We start from the raw sequence: 23270 nt of genomic DNA on the forward strand, positions 1-23270 counted from the left end.
CAGGAAAATACTCCAAAGAGCAGGGGATTTGTGGGGCTGCTCGTTAGGGATGCTTAGTGATCAGATTGTTGCTTTGGGAGAATAATAGCATGTTCTGCATAAGGAGTCACAGCATCCTTTCATTGTAGTCCCCATACCCAGGAGAACGACAGCAGCTGGACATCTAAGGTAGCAGACACGCTGCATATTGTGCAAGCGATTAAAAAACCCCAGTGTGGCCTAAATATCTTCCCACAGCCTTCCTTTTCACACATCCCCTGATTCTGTCACATCCTCCCTGTTCTACTCGGCTGCATCCCCTCCCTCCCTCCCTCTCTCTCCCTCTCTCGCTGCATATCTCCCCGTTTCACATTGTACATTCAGAAATGTATGATGCAGTCATTCAATAATCATATCCTCCTGTTGCCCACATGCTGATAAACCTTGCAAACACAATTTCCCATCTTCCTCTGACAATCACAAGTTTTTACAGAGGTTGAATCATTTATTCAGCAGGAGGATTGGCTCTGAGGTGCCCTGGCTGCCGAGTTCAGACAAGCTGCACCATTGGGATGTCGGCCCTGCCATGTTCTCTGGTTTCTCTCTGTGCTGATCTGTGGCACAATCAGGACTGACGGCAGCAATCAGAAGTGGGACCACCTCCACACCGAGGACTTGAGTCTGAACCCCAGTGCTGTGCCACAAACTCTTCATCACTGTAGCAATGATCGCTCTGGAAGTCTTCAAGGAGCATCAGTAACTTCTGCAGTAACTTCTGCTTTTTGTGTGATACCTGGATCTCTTTATGCTTGAACAGTTGGAGTGAACAGAACCCCTACTTTTCGTCAAGCTACCGCATAAGCTAAATAAATACAGTAAGAGAGTGTAATTCAGTTGCAGTCTGTTTTGGGGCCCAAAGAGGGGAAAAGGTTTAAAATTCCTTCCTGCATGACAATTTCCATCAGCACTGTCCACAATGTGCAGTTTCTGTATGAGTGCTTAATTCTATCTAGTACCATCTGTGTTCACCATGTGGAGTTTGCAGCCCTGTTGGCTGCTTGTATGGTACTTGAGCTCTGCCTACAGTAACTTTGATATAGCATAGGTGGAACCACTCTCCGAAACCATTAAACCTACAGTTGCACCATCCACCTCTGCTGGTCACTTGTTGTCTTAAACTGAGGAGTCTTTTTGATCAAAACAGCACACCACAATATTTATTTACTTAACAGAATACCACTGTTAGTGTTTTCTTTAACCCTCCTGTTATGTTCGTTTCTCTGGAACGGCAATAATGTTCCTGGGTCAATTTGACCCGGGGGCATATTCAATTATCCAAAAGTGTCAGAACCTCAAAAAATCCAGATACATTTTTTTTAATCAATTTTTAACTACATTACTAACCATTTAAATCAATATTTTGTCCATTTGTGTTCTTTAATTCTCACAGATCATGGTTCAATGAGGATTACTCCCTCTTTTTCATGGGAATTCATGTTAAAACATTTTTTTATGTATATTGGAAAGCCCTAAATATAAATACAATAGTTTTACATCACAGTTTTTGTTTTCTTTCGTTTTAAATTTTGAAAATGTTTTCTTTTTATGAAGTGATGTTGATAAATTAACACAACACACCTCTTCTGTCACATGCTGCTCAGATATTTATGCTGCCTTTAGCTGGTTTGGAAGGCATATATTGCCTAAAATAGACTTTAAATATGGGTCAATTTGACCCGCAACATAACAGGAGGGTTAAAAGCACAATTATTACCAGAAAAGATGTTAAAAAGCAGCATTGCCACCCTGTGTTGCTGTTTATCTTAGCATGCTTTGTGCAGACAAGCAGCCACTTCGCTTTGGAGCACTGATATACTGAAACACAATACAATACCTCTCTCATTTTACACCGGTGTAGAGGACACAGCTCACTTTTTAGGAAAAAGTTCAAAGTGCATCTTTTTAGGTACACAGAATGTAAGTCATCTTAGTTTGCTTTCACTTTAGACTAGCAGTTATGAGCATAGACTGTAGGTTATGAGCCCTTCTAGTGAAACACTGCACCAGAACTGATTTGCAAAGAGATAAGGGGTACCACTTTGTCCACAGGGGACGCCAAAATCAACGCTAATCAAAAACTCCTCACAGGAGCTTGGTTAAATGAAATGCTCAAAATTGAGCTTGTAAGCTATTCAGAGCTGGGAATATTATTTATGCATGATACATCATTAAATGACATCAGATCAGTCAATCATTATGCTCATGTAGTATTCATTAATATTATATGAGCTGAACTAAATGACACCCACCACTCCTGTAAAGGAATTCTACAAAAAGGGAAAAGAGGGGGCAGAGTGGATTCATAAAAGATACCACAGAAGAAGAAATGAAGAGAGGAGAAGCTCTGAACTACAGCTCTTATATATGCTGCAGGTTGAAGGTATTCAGAGTCAAATATACTGCAATCAAGTTGATTTTGTGTAATTTATTCAACAAGAGATAAAAATGTACAAAACCGTGTTAAACATCTTTACTCTTTTTTTCTTCTTTTTTTTCTTATTCTCTCTGTATCATGTACTCCTGTGGATTGTGTTAAGAGCAGAGGCTGAGGTGCCATCACATGCCGTGATGCTCCAGGCAGCCCGGGACACATCAGCTTCCCTCTGGTTGCATCCGAGTGAGAAAGCCCTGTCAACACGCCCAACACAAGGGGCTCGTCTTCAGGAGCAGAGGGGAAACAGAGGAGAGAGGTGGAGGATGGAGGATGACATGAAAGGGAAGGAGGCGAGTCAGGAGACAGGAGGAGGTAGGAAGCAGGAGAAAGTCGAGGTCATGGAGGGATCTGACAGCGAGGGCAATGCCAGGCCTCATTTACGATTCACTCCCTGAGAAGCAGCTGTTACATCTTTTATTGGAGGAACAAAAGAATGGCGTGCTTTTTGTTCATTTGAAGGCAATTTTCTTAAGAGGATCATCTGAAGAGACAAGAGGGAAACAGGAGTTTGAGTGGAAAAAACAAAATTTTCTTTTAGGGACACAACGACAAGCAGGCATGTGGCTCATTACTCAGCTCGGTGCTTGTTGTGTGCTGTTCAGGTGCTCGTCCTGTCATTTTTCAGGTCAAAAGCCACCTCAGTTGGATCGCCAGGAGAGCTGTCTCTCTTTCACTTCCAGACGAATCAATACAGGAGATCTTTTTTTATTTCTGTAGCCGCTCTGTTCCTGTGAAAAATGCACCTTTCACACACTTGTTCAGCTTGAGTTTCATTTAATTAAAACAAGGAATGACTCAAGTATAAAGTCTAATTACTGCAACAGTATATCTAAGATGCACACAGGAAAGAGACACATCGTATATTAAAGTATAGCAGAGAAGGCATTTCTCCGAGTCTCTGAAAATTAAAATGGAAATTGCACTTGCAGCCTTCCACATTTTGGTCAGCAGCCGTGATTCAAAAACTCATTATGATTTCCTTGCTTGGCATTTTAATACACTATTGGGGTAAAAACAGGACAGTCTAGTGCTGTTTAGAAGGCCGGTGGGTGAATTCATGTTGTTAGAAGTTAGACAGCTGCAAAGAAAATCAAGTTTCAAGCAACAAATGAGCAAAAGAAAGCACATGAAGGAGTTTGGTTATCTCGCAATGAGCTGAAATAAATGACTGTGCTGATGTCAGTTGAAATACACTCACAAAATTTAAATGCTCAGACTGACACTGGACAGTGTGGTGGCCTACTTCTTTGACTGGAGGAGGGCCAGCGGCTGAATGCGATCGCTTAGACGATGTTCTTCTGTGAATGAGCCATTTATTAGATGCTTTTTAATCTTGTTGCTGTGTCTTGGCAGGACACTGTGCTTGGCTCACATCTCGTGGTTAACAGTGAGCGTTTCATCCCCTCACCAAAGAGCACTCTTGTGATTATATACACTGCAACACTTGCCACACATGTTTTAATTATTTAAAAACTGTACTTCACACCTGTTTTTGTTAGTTTCCACACCTGACAAGAGGCAAGCATTCACAGTCTTTTTAAGGGAGGGACAAAGTTAAAAATACTCTCCTGATTAAACATTAGAAAAAAGAGTATCAAATTAGTAGATCCACATATATTGTTCTGTTTTTTGACCAAGGAAAGTTTCGTATAAGATTTGGGATCCTTTGGGTGATAAAGCCTCAATGATCAGGCTACAGAGGTATGTTCACCTATTCATTACTCTGCACCTCCAGTTTTTCAGTCAAACTTGCTAAAGACTTTATATTTTGTAGATGCATTTTTGATGAGTCATTGCTGTCAGGACTTACCTTAGTAACATGTTCATTGAAATTTCAACATAAAAAAAACATTTATAATTTATAAACATTTTACATTATAATAAAAAACACCTTTTTTGTTATAGTAAGGATCTCAAAGGGAACTAGCAGCAACATTTGACCAGTTTGTGTGAAAAGTCATTAATTCTGACAAGTCTGAAGAAAGGAAAATTTAAGACAACACTCAAGCTTATATAATATTAATAATAATAATAATAATAATAATAATAATAATAATAATAATAATAATAATAATAATAATTTTGGACATATTGACGGGTTTTTTTTAGGGTGATGAAATTGAAAACAGTAACTCTGATTTAACATGGACCTAAGCAAAGTAGCAAACTCCCCTGAGGTTTGACAAATCAAAGTTTAACATCCTTTTTGGAAACCATGTAAGCTGCATCCTCAGTGTCAAAGAGGACAGGGACCCCCCAGCTTTTTATCAATGCCTGGTTCAATAGCCAGCATCAGAGATGATATGGGCTTGGCTTGTCAGTAGAACAGTCCTGGTGCTAAACTGGCCTGCCTGCACTCCCAACTTGAAAACATTTGGTATATCACATAAGGCAAGAATGGAAAAAAAATTCACTTTCAAAACTCCAGAAACTGGTCTCCTTGGTTCCAAACGTATACAGGGTTTTTTGTTTTTTTAAAGGAGAGGTGATGCAACACAATGGTAAACATGCCCCTTTTCTATTAAATAAATTACTTGATAATTGAACATCTTTGTGAGAAAACCATCTTTGAGTTTTAAGGACTAAAACTGTAAGTCAGGATTTTTTTGGCCTGTGCTGCATTGATTTTGACCACTGTTTTTAAACGCTCTCCCAAAAGTTCCCCAATTTCAGGGAAGTGCAACTCTAAAAGCTGAAGTACAACTTCACTGCCACTTTTGCAGTAGTTACTGCACTCAGGGAGCAATACATTGAATTCAAACACGCAATAAGTGTTTCATAACTTTTTCTGCAACAATAACAAGCCTAGAAAACCTACAGCGTGTCTGGTGTAATATATAGCAAAACACACACACACACACACACACACACACACACACACACACACACACACACACACACACACACATACACATTTAATGAGATGTTTTCCTGTTGGCTCGCTCTTTGCTGAATGGCAAAGCCTGTGGATGTCCACAGGTTCAAAGGCATCGCTGGTTAGCCCTTCTCATTTGCTGCTCGCAGTAGGATGGGCTAGATCAATCAGAAGTAATCTGAGAAATGTCAACCTTTCATTTTGTTTTGCCCCAACAAAGGCTGAGCAGAGGGGAGATGTATCATCACTTTTAATTATGAAGCCCATTAAGTTTTGATCTGTGTGAAAGCACTGTCATAGAAAGGTGTTATTATGAGCCACCCGTAGCCTGTGTATTTTTTTCCCCTGGCATTCATTTCTTAGAATCTGTCATCAAATATCATAGCACCCTGTGAATAACAGCTACACTGATTCTCACATAGCAGGGTTGTTGCAGCACATATGGCAAAGAAATAAACAAATATTAAAAGATATTCTGCAGACAATTTGGACCGTTGTCATTGTTTGTGTTACTGATGATTATAAACAGAAATAGCTTCTTGTCAGGCTGTGTGCAAGGACTGCTGGTAGGAACATTTACAGAAAGCATATTTTAGATGTGTTTTGTGTTTTATCCCAACAGTAAATCACAATTTAGGGGTAAGCATCATCGGTATTATACAGTTTTCCTCCCTTGTGCTGACGGATGAAATATGTCCCTGAAAATGGAACAGAAAAGAAATTATTCATGGAAAATGGAAATCAAGTGTTAATGCGATAATATTTCTTTGCCTCTCACAACTAGAAGACATAGTGATACATCATCAACATCCGCGCAGCACCTTGAATCTTCTGCTGGGTCAGAAAAACAGAGTGATGATTTTCTTTGTTTGTGAGGCACATTAGGAGGATTTACATTTGTCACCTACCACAATAACAAGATTATGCTTTATGATTAGATTTTACTCAAGTGGTGTCAACCCTTCCATGAATATGATGGAAAATAAAGTGGATTAGCACATTCGGACTCGTGAGAGGCTGTGAGTTGGCACAGAGGTAAAGAGGCCACCCAATTACCAGTGTTGTCAGTTTGATCCCTGCCACTCGGAGCTGGGTGTGCTCCAGCTGACAGCTTGTTACTGAAGGTTAGCTGGAGCAACATCTGTTGCTACAGTGCACTCACCATGTCATGATGGTTAAAAGGTCCTTGAGCAAGGCACAACACTGCTGGTGCCCTCTGAAGCAGGCTAAATGTTGCCTGGTAACTATGAGTGAAACTCACGGAAGAAAGCAAGATGTGAACTGAAATGACTTGTGGAAAAAAAAAACTGTAAAGTAGCTAAACTCCTTTCATATAAAAAGCCATAGCGAGACAATCTGCCTGTTACTTAGCTACCGAGATAGATTGAATAAGGTATGACAACATAATTTGTTTTTGTGTGACAAACAGCTCATGCTGTGATTTAATAAAAGAACGAGAAGAGAAAGAAAAACCCAGAAAACACAAATGCAGCTTACAAGCAGGAAAGGAGGACTCAACAGAAACATAAAAAACAACAGGCCCCGTAGGGGACATTTCTGTCTCTTTTACTCTTCACCCTTCACAGAGTCCTGCCTCCTATAGACGTCCTCCGATGACTCTGCTTTAGTTGGATGAGGATGAGGAGGCTAAGTACAGGGCTGTTGTGGGCAACTTTGTCACGTGGTGTTGGCAGAACCATCTCCAGCTCAATGTGACCAACACAAAGGAACTGATTGTGGACATGTGGAGGGCCAAAGCACCATTGACACGTTTTCATCCATGGGGTCAGTGTGGACAATGTGGAAGACTACAAGAACTTGAAGGGGCCCCAGACAGTGGTTGCCATCTTGGACAATGTCTCCCACCTACTCCATCACATGCTGTTGAGGCACAAGAGCACATCAGTGATAGACTGATTCCCTGGATATGCACCACACCACGCCACATGAAGTCATTCCTGTCTGTGGCCATCAAACTCTACAACACCTCTGTCTGAGTGTGTGACACTATCTGACCCTGGTCTACCTCACCACCTGCAGCTGTTAACTATGAACACCTTATTATTTATTATGTAACTCAACACAGAAATCATACAGGACGCTTATTAGTACAACAAAAAAACTCAGCCATAATTAAACGGTAACACACACTGCCTTATACTTTACACTTTATCAGTGTTCTTACGTAAGTCTATTTTATTAATATTGGTATGGAAATAACATAGCCCATTTCTCAACATCTTTCTCTGACTGGATATAAATATTTATACATAATTAAATTATTGTACATACTGCTGTATTCTCTTATTGATATATTTCTAAAGTACAAAGTATAAAATAAAATAGTACAGTTTCAGTATAAAGCGCTATTTTGAAGTCGGTGGGAGCCATATTGGAAACGTTGAACTCAACCTAACTTCTGTCGAGCTAGTGTGAAGTAAAGAGGCGGGATTTGAGCCTCCTCGCCAACAGCTACAGTGTTCCCGGCTGTCCCGTCAAGTCAGCTGTGCCTCTCATAATGGAAAACTTGGAATCCTAATATCTTTGAAACTGCCATGTTATGAAAAAATCATCCCCGTACAGTCTGTGCCGATCGAGAAATGAGCTATTCAGGCTAAACTATTTTTTTTTACCAGGTTGTAAACATGTTTATTTCTGCTGGAAAGATCTGCTTTTTTTGAATTGGTGTGTATGTGGTTTCCGTTACTTCCGGAGCCAGCCTCAAGCAAACACTGGAGGAACTGCAGTTTTTAACACGCATTGGCTTCAGTTCTTTTACCAAGGTTGCTGCTTGGTAAAAACATATATTCACAGGCTCATAATATTGCACTGGAAGCTCATTGTGCTCATAAAGAAGTCTGCAGACTTGTAGTTTTATTTATACAATGTGACGGTTTAACTTAGCCACACACCTTACTAAATCCCAATAACCTCTCTTGTGTATGGCCAACTATTGATTTACAACTTTAAATAAAAAAGATTATAATCACAGTCAATTATTTAGGTTTACTCTTGAGTCACGATTTCAGATACAGTAGCAAGAGTTTGTTGACATTGAAAGTAGCACTATTTATGGCTATTCAAAGCATTACACTGCCTTTAATGAGAAGCATGTTAAATCATTTGCACATATAACCGATAATATAACTGGTCTCATTTGAGTTTGTACAGCTTTGTCAGCAGCGAAGAAACGGCGCTGATTGTACAAAGCACAGCACTGCTGATAATTGCGGCCTCTCTCTACAAAGCAGTAGACATATAAGAATGTAACAACACATATGGCAAAGCTTAACTTTTGTTCAAATGCTGTTGTTTAAGGTCTCAGTCACACCTGACTGCTCAGTTACATCCCAAATGAGCAAAAGACAACAGCTGGAGTCTCGCAAAAAGGGAAAGCTCTTAGGAAAAAGAGAAAAGCAGAACAAACTCTCCTGTAAACATATGTGCTCACACGCGTTAGTGAGACATGTCTGAGGTCATAACAAGGCAAAGCCTACTCTGTTTGAGGTAATGCACACATGGCAACACATCACTGTCACTGTCTGATGAGATCCTCTCTGTTGCTCAGGTATTAAAGTGATGATAAGCACTCAGAACAAAAGTGAAATCCTTTAGACAAATCACTTCCAGACAGACAGGATATTATAGTGCAGGACTACTCAGACAGTATTATGCAAAGGTAGAGGGTTGGGATGACACTCAATTATTCTTTCAGTCAGAGAGAACTGTTGAGAAACACAAATGTTGTTTATGGTTCAAAGCACAAGCAAATAGAAAAAGAGACAAGGCGCTTTTTGTCTTTCAAGTGCACTGCGGATGGAATGCTTTTCAAATAAGGTCCTGAAAAGGTTACCTGTTCATTGTGCTTTGTACAAATAAGCAACACAGAAAAGGTTGATCTTATCATCTACATATATTTAGACGGTATTTCTTCTGCTAGGTAAACCGAAGTAAAACACCATCAGTATTGAAGTTGTGTTGTTGTGACATGACATCTCGTATCATCGCATAAACCGAAAAGTAGTAAAAGATCAGAGTTGAGGAGTTACAAAATACTTCGAGTGAATGGCATTTTATCCGTTTTTTTAAAGTTGAAGTTCATGTTAAAATCAGTTTTAACTTGAACCACCTTTTTTTTATCTTTCAAATTTATCTATAAATAATAAAAGTCAACACATATACAAATACTGAGTAGAAACATGGGAGACACCTATGATATCATTAAGGACATCTGTATGATTAAATGGATCACCTTGTCACTTCTTTAAACCAAAACTGAGTACTTTTGGGAATAGAAGGAGTCAGATACTTCCCCAACTCAAAATTCCTGCTTAAGGTTAGCTGGATGTTAAAAAAGTCAAAAGTGACTAATGCAGGATGTTTTTTTTACTTCTTTAAAGCAACTGTGAGTTTGTGTTGATTTTGGCGCCCCCTGTGGACACAGTGAATCTGTGTTAAGATAAGATATACTTTACTGGTCCCCCATTGGGGGAAATTCTTTTGTTACAGCAGCTTACAACACAGGACAGGAGAATACAACAATTTACTAACATAGTTAAAAAATATAATAACAATAATAATAGCAATGACAAAGGTAAAATAGAATAGAATAAAATAGAATAAAATAGAATAAAATAGAATAAAATATGACAACTATTACAGATGTATAGACACTATGTACACTTCTATCTGATAAATTGATAGGTTGATAGGTATGTTATTGCACGGATAAAATTGCACCAGGTTATTTAAACAAACATACACATATAACCAGATAGCACCTTCCCACAGAGGCTTTAAGATTTAGAGCTCAAGTGAGGAACGTACGGTTTGTGTTGATTTTGGCATCTCCGGTGGACAAAGCAAGACATCTGGTTTCTTTGCTTATTTTGCTCAGTACATATCTGATATTCTGAATAAATCTAATCCTGTTGACTTTTAACAGTCATAGGTATTACTCACTGTGAATTTTTGCCATAGAATATACATAAAGAGACATCAGTATTAATTTCAGTCTGTTTCATCACCAGCCAGAAACTCCTCATAGGAGCTTTAACCAAACAAATATATTCCAATTTAATCCACCAGGCAACACCAGTGTCCTTAAGCTGGCATAACAAGGGGGGCTGTAGCCCAGGACTAGAGTGGTTCGTGCTTGAGTCGGTAATTTGGGGGTTCAATATCTAAGCTCCTGCAGTCTACATGCTGAAGTTTCTTTGGCAAGAATTTGAATCCCAAATCTCTCTAGAAAGCAGAAGCTAAATGTCTGTATGAAAGAGTGAGATAAGACTTACATGGTACCTAGTATGGCAGCCTCTGCCATCAGCGTGTGAAAGTATGTGTGACGGGGGGTTATGACAACAACATATAGTCCTATAATTGGTCGAAAGTCAATAAAATCACTCTTGATATGTTCCACTTACCATATTTGACATGCAAACCTGACACACGTCTTAAATACATGATTATTGGACCAAACTGTGCTTTCTTCAAACTTGTATTAACCTCTGGGCAGGAATTATAAAAATGTTATAAAAGAAGATTACAAAATAGAGCCGCTCACAGCCATGAGAGTGTTGATATTGGTGACTCGTAGCTTCATAACACTTGAGAGTGGCGGTGATGTTCATTTTAGCGAAGTAGTCCATATGTTTGATGGGAACCCCGAAGAAAGAGCTTCCCATTGGATGGTGCATGAAGTGTTTATGGTTGCCTGTCACTTAAATGCCACGTTGACTCGGTTTATTTATATCTTGATCATTCCATGTGTGTATGCGTGTGTGTGTGTGTGTGAGAGAGAGAGAGAGAGAGAGAGAGGGAGAGAGAGAGAGAGAGAGAGAGAGAGAGAGAGAGAGAGATACCATGATGACAGCCAATTAATTCAGCTCTTGGGGACTCGGTGAGGAGAAACAGTGACTCGCGGGCTGCATTAGTCATGCAGTATGGCAGTACTGGCATCAGGGAGCTCTCATACACTTTAAAGGTGACTCTGTGGGTGTGGGTGTGGGTGTGTGTGTGTGCCCACATTTGTTGTTTGCTTCTTCTGCTATCCTGTCATCCCTCCCTCACCCATGGGGGCCCAGCATGAAACAGCCTCATGACTTAAGGATACCGTCGGCGGTGTCGAGAGCAGCCTGAGAAGCTGAGTGTCAAACTTCCAACAAAGCATTTAACAAGCACAACAGTGCACAGCGCTAACAGCTCGTTCAAAGACTATCGCACACTTTACCCCCTGCAAGCGCACAAACAAACAACTTTATTATGGTTGATGTAATGCTCTGTCCGAAGGGATGGGAGGGGAGGTTTTTCGTAAGAAAGCAGCAGTGAAGTGATAACATGATCACCGTGAAGTGGGTCACCGGGTTGTTTACAAGTAATTAAAGGCTCCATTTACTGTATGCTTACTGTTATCGAATGTGACCGCTACTGAACTACGCAGAATAGTAATGAATTTCAGGGAAAAAGAAACGGCTCAAGCTTGAGTGTGTAAATGCAATGGACACACATTACTCTGCTCATTGAATACATTTGTACTCATTATCCATCAGTGCTGACCATGAACAGCCTGTGTAACAGCTTGATATGTCCTATTTTTATGCTACAACCAATCACTAGTTATGTATCAGACATTCAGTTCATTTTGTAAACTCAGGTGTGTCTGCTTTATCTCTGGAAGTCAGGAGTGAGGGCAGAACTGCTGTTCTGTGTCACTCTGATATAAAGCACATCCCCAGATAACCTCCTGTATAATATAAGTGAGTCACCCATTTGTTTGAGCTTATGCTAATTTTAGCCTATAGGCAGACATGAGTGCATGTGCGATTTTCTTATGCATTGGTCAATAATAATGTTCTGATGGCGGTTTTAGAGGGAGCATATTTTTAGATGGAATGATTCCACAATATTGTCTTGAGCTGTTGCACATATAAGCTTTTTCATTAAAGCTGGGGTTGGTAGTCAGATTTAGATACACTTTTTGTTATACTGGTTAAAATGATCGTTATGTCCCGACAGCAATCAATACATAATGTGTTCTTAAAAAAGAGTGAAAAAAAGCTGTTATCTACAGCCGGAGTAAACCTGGGAAAACACCAACCAATCACCGTTTTTGGGTCCCAAAATTTTAAACCAATCAAATCCCGTCCTGCCGTTCTGCCCGCCTCCTGCGCGTACATTTCCCCGGCGTGTACTCCCCGTCCCCTGCCTCTGCTTCCCCTGACTCTACTGACTGCCCCTCTAGCTCGACCTTGGGCCTGTCCCCTCTGACCTGATGAGGTGCTTTGCTCAGGACTGTAGTCCAGATCAGAGTCTAAAAAGCTCTCACCACGGGGGCTCTGACAAGCAGAAGAATGAATGACATTTAGTAAGTCCTACAGAAGATGTATATGTATTGTAGCGTCCGTTCGGACGCTGTAGGGATTACGAGCCGATTCGTGAACACGTTGAGTTTTAATAACCGGTCACTGTCGGCCGTGATCACGCCAACCAAGAAGCAACAGTCAATGTTTGAATGAATGAAAAACTTCTCCTCTTGTCTTTCCTCTCTCCCGCTCGCACACTCTACACCTCTCCTGATGTCTTCACTGACTGTCAACACTGTAGGTATTAAGAGCATCTGCACTGAACACATTTAACAAACAGTAGAGCTGTTACAGTATTACATGTGTTATAACTTTTCTCCTGATATCGTGTCACAAGTACAACTGGATAATGCTAGCATGACAGTTGTGAGTACTAACAATAGCCATGTTTGTTTGTGTTTTTAACTTTCACTATGATAATGTTTGGTGAGGACCGGTTTTGAATCAGTCACCATCATATGGTCATGAATTAGCGGCGCTCGTGCATATGAGCGGGGGGGGCGTCGTTTTGGAGGAGCTCCGAGGTGAGGAAGGGAGGGGTTAGATAGAGTCCTGAAGACATGCTACATTTAAATTCATGCTAGTTTTCCGAGACTACCAACCCCAGCTTTAATCTGAAGGCTAGGGGTGTCCTGATCCGATATTGATATCCGATAATGGTCCGATATCAGCAAAAAAAAAAAACAGTATCATATTATATCGGCCTGCATCTAAAATCACCGATATAAGCAGTACTTTCCAGACTCCGCTCTGCCCAATTCTGGGCATTTATTCTGTTAAAAAAACATTCTTACTTTAGTTTAGTATTTTAATCAAACTTTTTTTTTTGTACAAATTAACAAAAAACTGCAAACATATCCACAGAACAGTACCAGAACCAAACTCCAGCAAACAGAACCAGAACCAAACTCAAGCAAACAGAACCAGAACCAAACTCAAGCAAACAGAACAATTACCAAACTCGAGCGAACAGAACCAGAACCAAGCTCAAGCAAACAAAACCAGAACCAAACTCAAGCAAACAGAACCAGAACCAAACTCGAGCGAACAGAACCAGAACCAAACTGGAGCAAACATTATTAATGTCCTCAGTGCAGGTTGGCATTGAGAAAAATCAGATGCCTCAGCTTGGATGGGCTGATCCGATTTCTCCTCTCGGTGAGTATTTGCAGTATTTGTATTTGTCTTCAAGAAGACTCTCTGAAGGAACAAATGTCCACAATGCACAGCCTCCCCTCCATCACCTGTATCCTATATTCTCACATGTGATTGGCTGCATGGCCGTCATGCTAAACAAATAAAACAAAGTTCTGCTGTGAGCAGAGCTGGGGCTGAGCACAGAGAGCTAAGCAGCGAAAGGAAAAACTGTGAGCCGGCTCTCTCTCGCTGTGAGCCGGCTCTTCTGATTCACTATAAAACATCGGCTCTCAGAGCTGCAGCTTCTGATCATGACACATCACTATTTCAGAGTGCTGTGAACTGTCTGTGAAGTGCCTCTGCCACTGCGAGGTGCATTCAGGGACCGTCGTAAAAGTGCAATACAGCCCTTATATTGTGTCCATGGCATTTTTATTTGAATCAAGAGAATCAAAATATCTTCATAGTGGTCACATCAAGAATGTTTTCTTTTTACTTTTAGCAGGGACAGGCTAAATCATTTAACTTCAGATATTACACAAAGTGTTTTATTTATTGTTCTCTGTTTGAGTAATATCACTTGATCAAGCCTTTTCTAACATTCCATACTACAAAATAAGTAATGAAAGTATGTATGATTCATGCTGATATCGTATCGGATCGATATCGGTATTGGCCAAAACTCAAGGCTGCAATAGTGGTATCGTATCGGAAGTGAAAAAGTTGTATCGGGACACCCCTACTAAAGCTTGATTTATACTTCTGCATTGCCCCTACACAGCAGGGGCTGACACGGACATGAGCACCACATACTTCTGCATCGATGTGTCCGTGTCGCGCAGCAATCCTCAGCCGAAATGCTACGATCTCTGTTTACTTTTCCACAGCGATTCAGAGCGTGTTATGTTAATCTACAGCTTATACATGTTGCTGTTTATCATACAGACATGATTACATGAAGAAAAGAGAGGAGGAGATTAAATATACGGCCGTATAATGCGGGAAATACAATGCCGCCGAGCGGACCAATCACAGGCTTGCGGTCTGCGTCGATTCTACGGGTAGTTACATTTTGGAGGAGGTACACATCACCTACGTGCGTGGGCCTCTGCATAGGTACGGAAACAAAAAGGGGTGATTTTTTCAAGTTCAGAGAAAACCCCCCAGGGCTCAGGCATAGACAGATAGTAGAGTGAGTTTATAGGGTCCAACATAGATGTTGCCACACATCTGGGCCAGAGAAGACAAAGTGACCATTTTATATGATTATTACTCCATTATTTATTATTTCATTATAACATGACTGTGTTAAATACTTAACTCTGATTGATCAAAATCCCATAACAAGGGTGATTAACTCTCAACAGCAAAAGTGGTACCATGCAGGGACAACCTGATCACACATCATATCAAATCAAGTTTTAAAAAAGGAGCACGGCACGTTTCAGCTCTGCCTGTTGACAATGTGGCAAAACGTTTCTGTTAACAATCTAGATGGGTAAGCTTAACAACATGGAGTATATTTTTAATACTGGATCCTGTCCTACAACCCAGGCAACAGCAGCAGAGCTGGTGAGTAAATCTCTAAATTACCACAAAATGACGAATTTAGAAAAGGAGAGACTATCTTTTTAAGGTACACTACCGGTCAAAAGTTTTAGAACACCCCAATTGTTCAAGTTTTTTATTGAAAATGATGCAGTTCAATGTCTTATTGTGCTCTGAAATCAAAACGTTGAACAAATAAACAATATCATTTAAAAAATAAATCATGGAATCAATTCATTAACCAAAATGTAGTCTAAACTTTTGACTCATCGAAGTAGCCAACTTTGGCAAATATGACAGCTGAACACACTCATGGTTCTCTTTCTACAATAGAAATCAAATATTCTTCAGAAAGTTCTCCCCAGCTCTGTAGCAGAAGTTCCCATAAATGTGTGGCACTTGTAGGTTGCTTTGCTTTCACTCTTCTGTCCGGTTCATCCCAAACCAGCTCGATGGGGTTTAAGTCTGGAGACTGTGCCGGCCACTCCATGTTTTCAAGCTTACAATCTTCTTTTTTCCTGAGGTAGTTCTGGCATAGCTTGGACTTATGTTTTGGGTCATTATCTTGCTGTAGGATGAATCCCTGACCAACTAGGTTCATACCAGAGGGCACTGCATGGTGCTGCAGAATGCTATGGTAGCCGTTTTTGTTCAGAATGCCTTTCACTCTGTGCAAGTCACCGACACTGGATCCAGCAAAAAGCCCCAGACCATCAGGTTTCCTCCTCCATGCTTGAAAGTTGATGTCACACACTGAGGAACCATCCTTTCGCCTACTCGACGGCGTACAAAAATCCTGCATGATAAACCAAAGATTTCAAATTTGATTCATCTGCCCATAACACCTTCTTCCAGTCTTCAGTAATTTTTCTGGCCATTTCTAAAGCAACACACTACTTTCTGGAGTACAAGACTGTTCAAATGATGTCCACGAGGGTATGGTACCACAGTGTGTTCCAACACTACTTTTAAGCAGACAGAGGGGGTTGGGAAAGTTGGGACACCTGTAAGTAATTGGTAGCAACAACTTTCAAGGCTTGACTAACCTCAATTGCTGCAGAACAGCAACCCATTTCTTGTTCCCTGAAAAATGTATTTTCGTAAAATTCAGAAATGTACATTCTTTTTTCAGTTTTGAGTAATCTTACTGGTTTTTTTTTTACCTCTGGCAGTTCACCACTTACCTTGGTAACATTTCAAGCTATTTAATGGACTTGAACTGCTTTGATTTCAATCAAAAAGTGGAGAAATGGGTGTGTTCTAAAAATTTTGACCGGTAGTGTATATCATTTTTTCAATTAATATAATTATCTTTTAATAAATATTTTGTGATCTTGTCAGTGTACTCAGGTGGCATTCAGGTTATAAACAGATTAATGTATAATGAGTGGGTGGTCATGCAAGTTAGAATTCCTGAAGAAATTACTGATATTACTTACAATGATATTAGCACTATTGTTTGAGTGTTGCATTCGGATTGGCCATTCTAACCCTTTGTCTCAGGGTGACTTCCATGTCTGCTGTTGTTTTACAGGGAACAGATTTAATATTAAACACTGAAAAGGAGAAATTGAAATCCTGTTTGTTTACTGTCTTGATGTTTGTTGTATTGAGAGATTTAGACATGTAGAAACTTGTCTCTGCTTAAAGGAGTGAGACTGGAGAAGCTGCTCAACAGGAATGCAGGGTTACATAAATAAGACTTACTTGATGAATGGATAATACATTTTTTATATGGATACTTTAGTATTGAAAAAAATGTTGGGCTGGCACCCCCCCTTGCATAACTGCACTGACTGTAGATGTGAAGCCTTTTTTATATAAATTGATAAGGAGTCCTTAGTCTATCACGTATACAAGGTTGGTAAATGGTATTTATTTATTTAGGAAAAATGTCTGCATCTTTATCAAAAAGTAAGAATTTTTATTTATTTTGTTTTTTTAACTTGTTTATCTGACAGGGACAAATACTTGAAACACTGCTTCATAAAGTATACAAAGTAGATGCCATGCATACAGGTGTCTAACCAAGGCTAATTTAATTTGTTTAGTCAATAAGTTGTTTCAAACAGAAGTGGAAGAATTAAGGGCATAGATTAAATAACTAGAAAAGTTATTAGGGAAAGATATTCATTCTGAAAAGAAAACCTGGTAACCCAATTCTTATTTTTGTTACTGACGCTAAGTGAAAAACTATTAGACACTGATAAATCCATCATTCAATCATCACAAGTAAATAAAGTGCACCACATTTCAGTAGCATGTTAGCTAGTTCAGTGTAAAATAAAGATATTGGTTTTGAGGAGATGATTTTGATTGTCTGAAACTGTTGTCTTCATGCCTGCGGCTAAATTTTCCTTCCTTCAGCTGATTGGATGCGGCATGTCTCCATGAGAAACAAATGATGAGGAGGAGCACTGGGTTGCTCGTGTGCTGCCTCAGCCTGTGCTCTGCTACAAAGGGCCATTAGCCAAGGTCTGTAGCTGACAGATGAAGGCCCCCTAATGGTGCGGGATCACGCTGTGATTTACAATCTTTATATTTAACCAGAGAGAGATTAATTATCGCCGGCAAATTGACAGGTCCAAGGGGGTGAGAGAGGTTTCTGACTGACATTGCCATTCCTCACAGCACTTCCTGCCAGAGGGCATTGCTCCTGACCTTGTAATGCCAGGCATGTTTGGCACCCCGCCTCCTTTCAGCACCTCCTCCCTGCTCTTTTTACTTTAATATTCATCCTTTATTCTTTGCAGGGATGCCACTCACCACTGGATCAGCTTAAAGTCCAACAATAGCTGTCAAAGTAAAGCATGTCGAGCAGAATTCACTTATGTTTCTGGTCGTGGACGCTTTGCTGTAGAGTGTTTGAGCTTTGTGTGTTGAAATGAGCGAGTGAGTGAGTGCATGTGAGGGGAAAGCAAGTCTTGCCCTAAGCAACAAAACAAAGCCATGATTTTTCTCCCCTCCCAAGTTTACTGATGCCCTGCAGATGTCCTCGACCACTTTATATCCTCAAAGTACTGTTTGTGTTTTGAGTTTTTTTCTCGTGTTCTTCACTTTGTTTGGGTTGCTATCGATCGTGTGAATCTTTATTTGTGTGACAGGCAGGGACTGATGTTTTTGTTTTTTTTTTACATGTAAAAATAGGAAGCAAAGTCAATTATCCGCTGTGGGGACTATAAAAATCCCAAATCTGATGAGTTTAGGCTGTAAAGTAATAAAAGCTTTAACAGTTGGCATCATGGGAATTAAGTCAAATACAATATGAAACTGAAAACTGAGGCTTAAAAAGCCTCTGTAGCCATTTACACTGCCAACTGTTAAACTGATTTTTATTTTCAATCTTCATTTACAAATGTCTACAGGGTGAATTCTGAGAGAAAAAAGGAGTAGTTCAACACTGGAGTGCACATTATTGTTGTCTTGCTAAGAGCTAGAAGAAAGATTCACCATCGCATCTGTTGGTTAATTAAGAGGCTAAATACAATTAGCAGCATTTTAGCTTAACTTAGCCACTTAACCAGGCCTGAGTAAGTCCCAAGGTTATATCTTTTAACCTATCACATTTGCCTTCATTGTAGTTTTCTCCTTCGACAAAGGTGAGCTAGCTGTTTCCCTTTGCTTACAGTCTTTAGGCTCAGCTGCTATTCTAACCAACTGCTGCCTTAAGCATATGACTAGCATACAAGCATGATCCTAACCCCTGGTATAAATGAGACAGTTGTATTTCCAAAATGTCAACTACTATGGAAAGGAAGGGCTAAAGTATTTTGTCTGCTCTGGCTATTGGTTTGTTTTATGTAATTGTAGCTTGAAGAAGATTTGTAGACTTAAAATTGAACAGCTTGTCTTCGATGATTTTCCCTTTTTTTTTTTTTACACCAGACCTGTTTCAATCCTGGTGACAGAAATGTAGCAACATTTTGGTCTGCAACTACAGTCCATACACAGGTATGTCGGTCGGCACTTCACACCAGTGTTGCCCTGTCATTTCGCCTTCTATCTCAACATGAATAAATCAAACAAACTTATTTGTCGTACTACAAATGCAGAGGCAGAAGGACTCTGACACAGAAATTCTCTTTTGTGGATGAATGAAAAAATTACTTTGTGTTCTCTTTGTGTAGTAAAAGCACAATGTACCACGCAGGAAAATGATCTGAGTCACAACTGCCATCAGGCTGTGATTCAAACAATGGAGGGAGAGTTGTTCTTCTGTGCGGATGATTGAGCTATCACAGGAATAACACCTTTACACCTCTCATCCTATACAACAGCTTGCACCTCCCTTTGACTACACTCTCCAGCTCGCAGCAGCTTTCCCCTCTCTCTTTCTGTCATTCTAACCCCTTACTTTCGCCTCGCTGCTCTCATCCATCTCTGTTCCCTGCTTCTCATAGCCAAAAAAACTCACCGATGGCACCCTCCCCTGGCACCCTCTCTTGCACTTTGCAGCCTGAGGATCACAATGAAGGACAAGGTGCTAATGATTTCCATTCACTTAGCCTCTGGGCTTGCTAATATATGTCCCAGGATTAATCCTAAAATGTATTACATCAACATGTTATCTTCTTTTAAGTGCAGGTCAGGAGGCAAGGGTGGAGAGGGAGTGCTACATTGGGACCATGACTGTCTTTATAAATCCTTTGACACCCTTACCAGCCTATTCAGTCTCTCAAAAAAAAAGACCCCATATCACAAATCCAAGAATTAATGCAAATTCAACTAATCTCTGCACATTCTGTGTAACCTTGCAATTTTGTCGGATTACTGCAAGTTTCCCACAAATTTGACCGATCACCAGATTTTCCCTTCATCATTATGTTCACCAGCAAACTCATTTTTTTGGTATTCAAACATATGAGGCTGAGTAGATTGGTAAAGTTGTACAAAAAACAGGAGGGTGCCATTTACTGTATATTCAAAATCTTTTGCACACTCTACAGTTTTTAGTTATTCATTTATTTTTATTTTTATTTGTGCTGTAAAGCAGAGAGCTATTACATCTAACAAGGCTTGTGTGATCCAGTCACTTTCAGGTGCTTCCAAATCCTGTCTTACACCACAGTGTTTTTTGGAAACACTATACAGATCCATCTAAAATAAAATTATTTCTATTGAGTATTTACCAAACATAGGCTGTTTCCTATAACCAATGAGAGACTTGGTTACAGATACATGAATTGGCACTGAGCTCAATGACTCATTGTATAGCAAAACAGTAAATACAGCTGCCTAACTCTACAACTCTCTTCTACTATGGATTTTTGGATATTTTTTGGGGGTGTATGAGGTACCTTTAATGTTTGTAGGCTGTGCTGTAACACAAATTGCCACTTTGAAGAAATTCAAGTTATCTAAAACTCAATCTTAAAAAAAAGCTGTATTCTGCACAGGCACAAAACTGCCCCCAAAAGTCCCCAAGGTGGGCCGAAATTTGCACTCTGACTTTTCCCAGACTTTTTCCAGCCAGCCACTTCGTAAAATGTATTCATGAAGTCAGGATGAGCCAATGTGAGAACAGAGAAGGAAATATTCAGGAAAATTCACTGTGAGTTAGGAGGCGGTGGTGATGGCTTTTACGTCATTCAGCCGGGAGAGCAACACATGATAGATAAATAAAAGCATCTGAAGGCAAAGAATGGGAATCATTTTCAAAACAAGAACGGTGAAGATGTCTGCACAACCATCCGTTTGCACATAGCATACAAAGACTGTCGCAAATAAGTTGCTTTGTTCCCAGTCACGTTGTTAACATCACATTGTGGCTTCTACAACCCCCTTCTGATGTCATGTCCCCTAAAATAACCACACACTGGTCCAGAAGGAAAAACTTCACACTGTAAGGGATGAGTGATAGAACAACTTTGGACATTTTTAAAGACAGACTTCTTGAAAATTTCCCCAAAATTTCAGGAGTGCATATATTAGAGGCATTAGTTATCATTTTATACAAAGGCAGCATTCAAAATTATAATTAAAGAGTACCATAAATGTAATGAGTATGACAACATGTGGATTCACATTTGAAGATGCCAGTCAGTAGAGACATCAGAAAACAAACTGGATACCCACCAAAATGATGGCTTTATCAGAACATTTGTCCAAGTCCCTCACAGAGCATGCATAATGCTTCAAAACAGTGCATCTTTTCAAAAATGTCACGCAAAATCAGGCATTTCAAGCAGCAACAGTCAGAAAAGGTCTGCAATATAGACTGATGGATCAAAACAGCGAAACAGCTCCCCTCAGTTACAGATGCTGTTCACTATCAGCAGCAGTCTCACCCTACCCCGCCTCCCTCCATTCCCTTCTCTTTACCACCATTAAATCACACCACCCTCCATGTGAAGTTAGTGCTTTAAAAGGAGAGATCACACCAATCCAAAGTGTCAGCATGGGAACAATTAGCAGGCAGGTGCAGAAAATTGCTCTTTTTATAATGAAGGTTATATACACATGCTCCCGTGTAGAGCTGGACATGCTGCCTCGATGTTGGCCAGTTAGCGCTAAAAAGGCTCTTTATCAGTCCCTCTCTTGCTTTCTGGCTTTTTTTTTTTTTTTTTTACCTCAAACACAGACACACATCCTGTTGCTCAAAAACGGCTTACAGCTCAAAATCCAAATAATATGAAGATAAAGCCTGTTGCTGCCAAAATCTGCTCCTGTGTCAGATCAGACTGAGACATCAGTGATTCTCAATCCAATTATATTAATCGAGCATAGTAAATCCATACTGAAGGTTGATGAACAATCCTTACTGCCAAATTACAGGGTTTGCACGATTATAATTGAAGTTGGTTGTGGCTGTCACTATCCGTCTAATGAAATAATCTTGTTGAGCTAACCCACTGACCGCGATCATGACAGACATAATTATCCGTGCGTTTTTTTCCCTGAATATCGTCCTCTGCTCTCTCACAGCCTCTTGACAGTATAGAGATTTTCTGTTAAAGGGGGATAGCTTGTGAAGTCAGAAAACATTTCTGCATATTACAGACAGGAAGGGACAGATCAAGCCAAAGAGGATGACAGAAGGTAGTCTACCATCATTTCCAAGGTGGTTCACTGACTTCACAGGCACTGAAGACATCGAAGGTCACGCACTTTTCCAAAGGATCACTTATTGAAAACAGCCTGGCATGATTTGGAAGTGTCCACATGACTTGGTTACGGCTCTCCCTTTGTGCAGCACGTTTAATTCTCTCCGCAAGGTGAAAGAGGTCAGTGGACAAAGTGTTGCTCATCTTAACTGACTCATGCTGCTCTGCATGCTGCTCCCTCAAACCACAAACACAGAGCGCTACTGCTCTCTACTGACGACTGTGTGACACTTCTCACTTGAGATCCTCCTCTCTTATCAAGGTTTACTCTACCAATGATGATAAGTGAGGCCTTCCTGTCTTTCATACCAGGGAAAGTTTTTTTGAGGATTTCTTCTGCTTGTTTTTTTTAGAGAAAGAATGTTTTTCAAGTTTAGGAGCTGCTGCGGATATGATTTTATCTTGTATTGGCCCATATCATGAGGGATGTAATACCCGGGCTTTATTATGATAAGATACACATCTTTATCCTCACAGTAAATAGCTTTCTGATTGTTGACCACAGCTGAAGTCTCCGAAGATATTCCCCTGCTTAGACAACTGACTATCTCCTGTAAGATTTGTGTCTGACTCACAACCATCTTATCAGCTCTCAGAGGATCATTTAGCTATCTGCAAAGTGTGATGCTACACATTTACTCTGTATATATATAAATTCATTTTTTAAACTCCAAGATTTTAAGGAATTATTACCATGACTGCGGCAAGCATGTTGTGTTGTCTCCATCTGGTGGTATCTGGGGAAATTACATCATATATTTCACTTAAGGGAC

General features: G+C 40.1%; 1 long non-coding RNA gene across 1 annotated transcript; it reads right to left on the minus strand.

Moving 5' to 3' along the window:
* Nucleotides 1-2504: 2504 nt before the first annotated feature.
* Nucleotides 2505-22819, minus strand: LOC117817697. The gene is made up of 3 exons (XR_004632179.1): nucleotides 22442-22819; nucleotides 3046-3201; nucleotides 2505-2954 (listed from the first exon to the last, which is right to left on the minus strand). It is a non-coding gene; the product is annotated as an uncharacterized LOC117817697 (long non-coding RNA).
* Between the last annotated feature and the right edge of the window lie 451 nt (nucleotides 22820-23270).

This window comes from Notolabrus celidotus, chromosome 8, assembly GCF_009762535.1.
Source record: "Notolabrus celidotus isolate fNotCel1 chromosome 8, fNotCel1.pri, whole genome shotgun sequence".
Classification (NCBI taxonomy): Eukaryota; Metazoa; Chordata; class Actinopteri; order Labriformes; family Labridae; genus Notolabrus; species Notolabrus celidotus.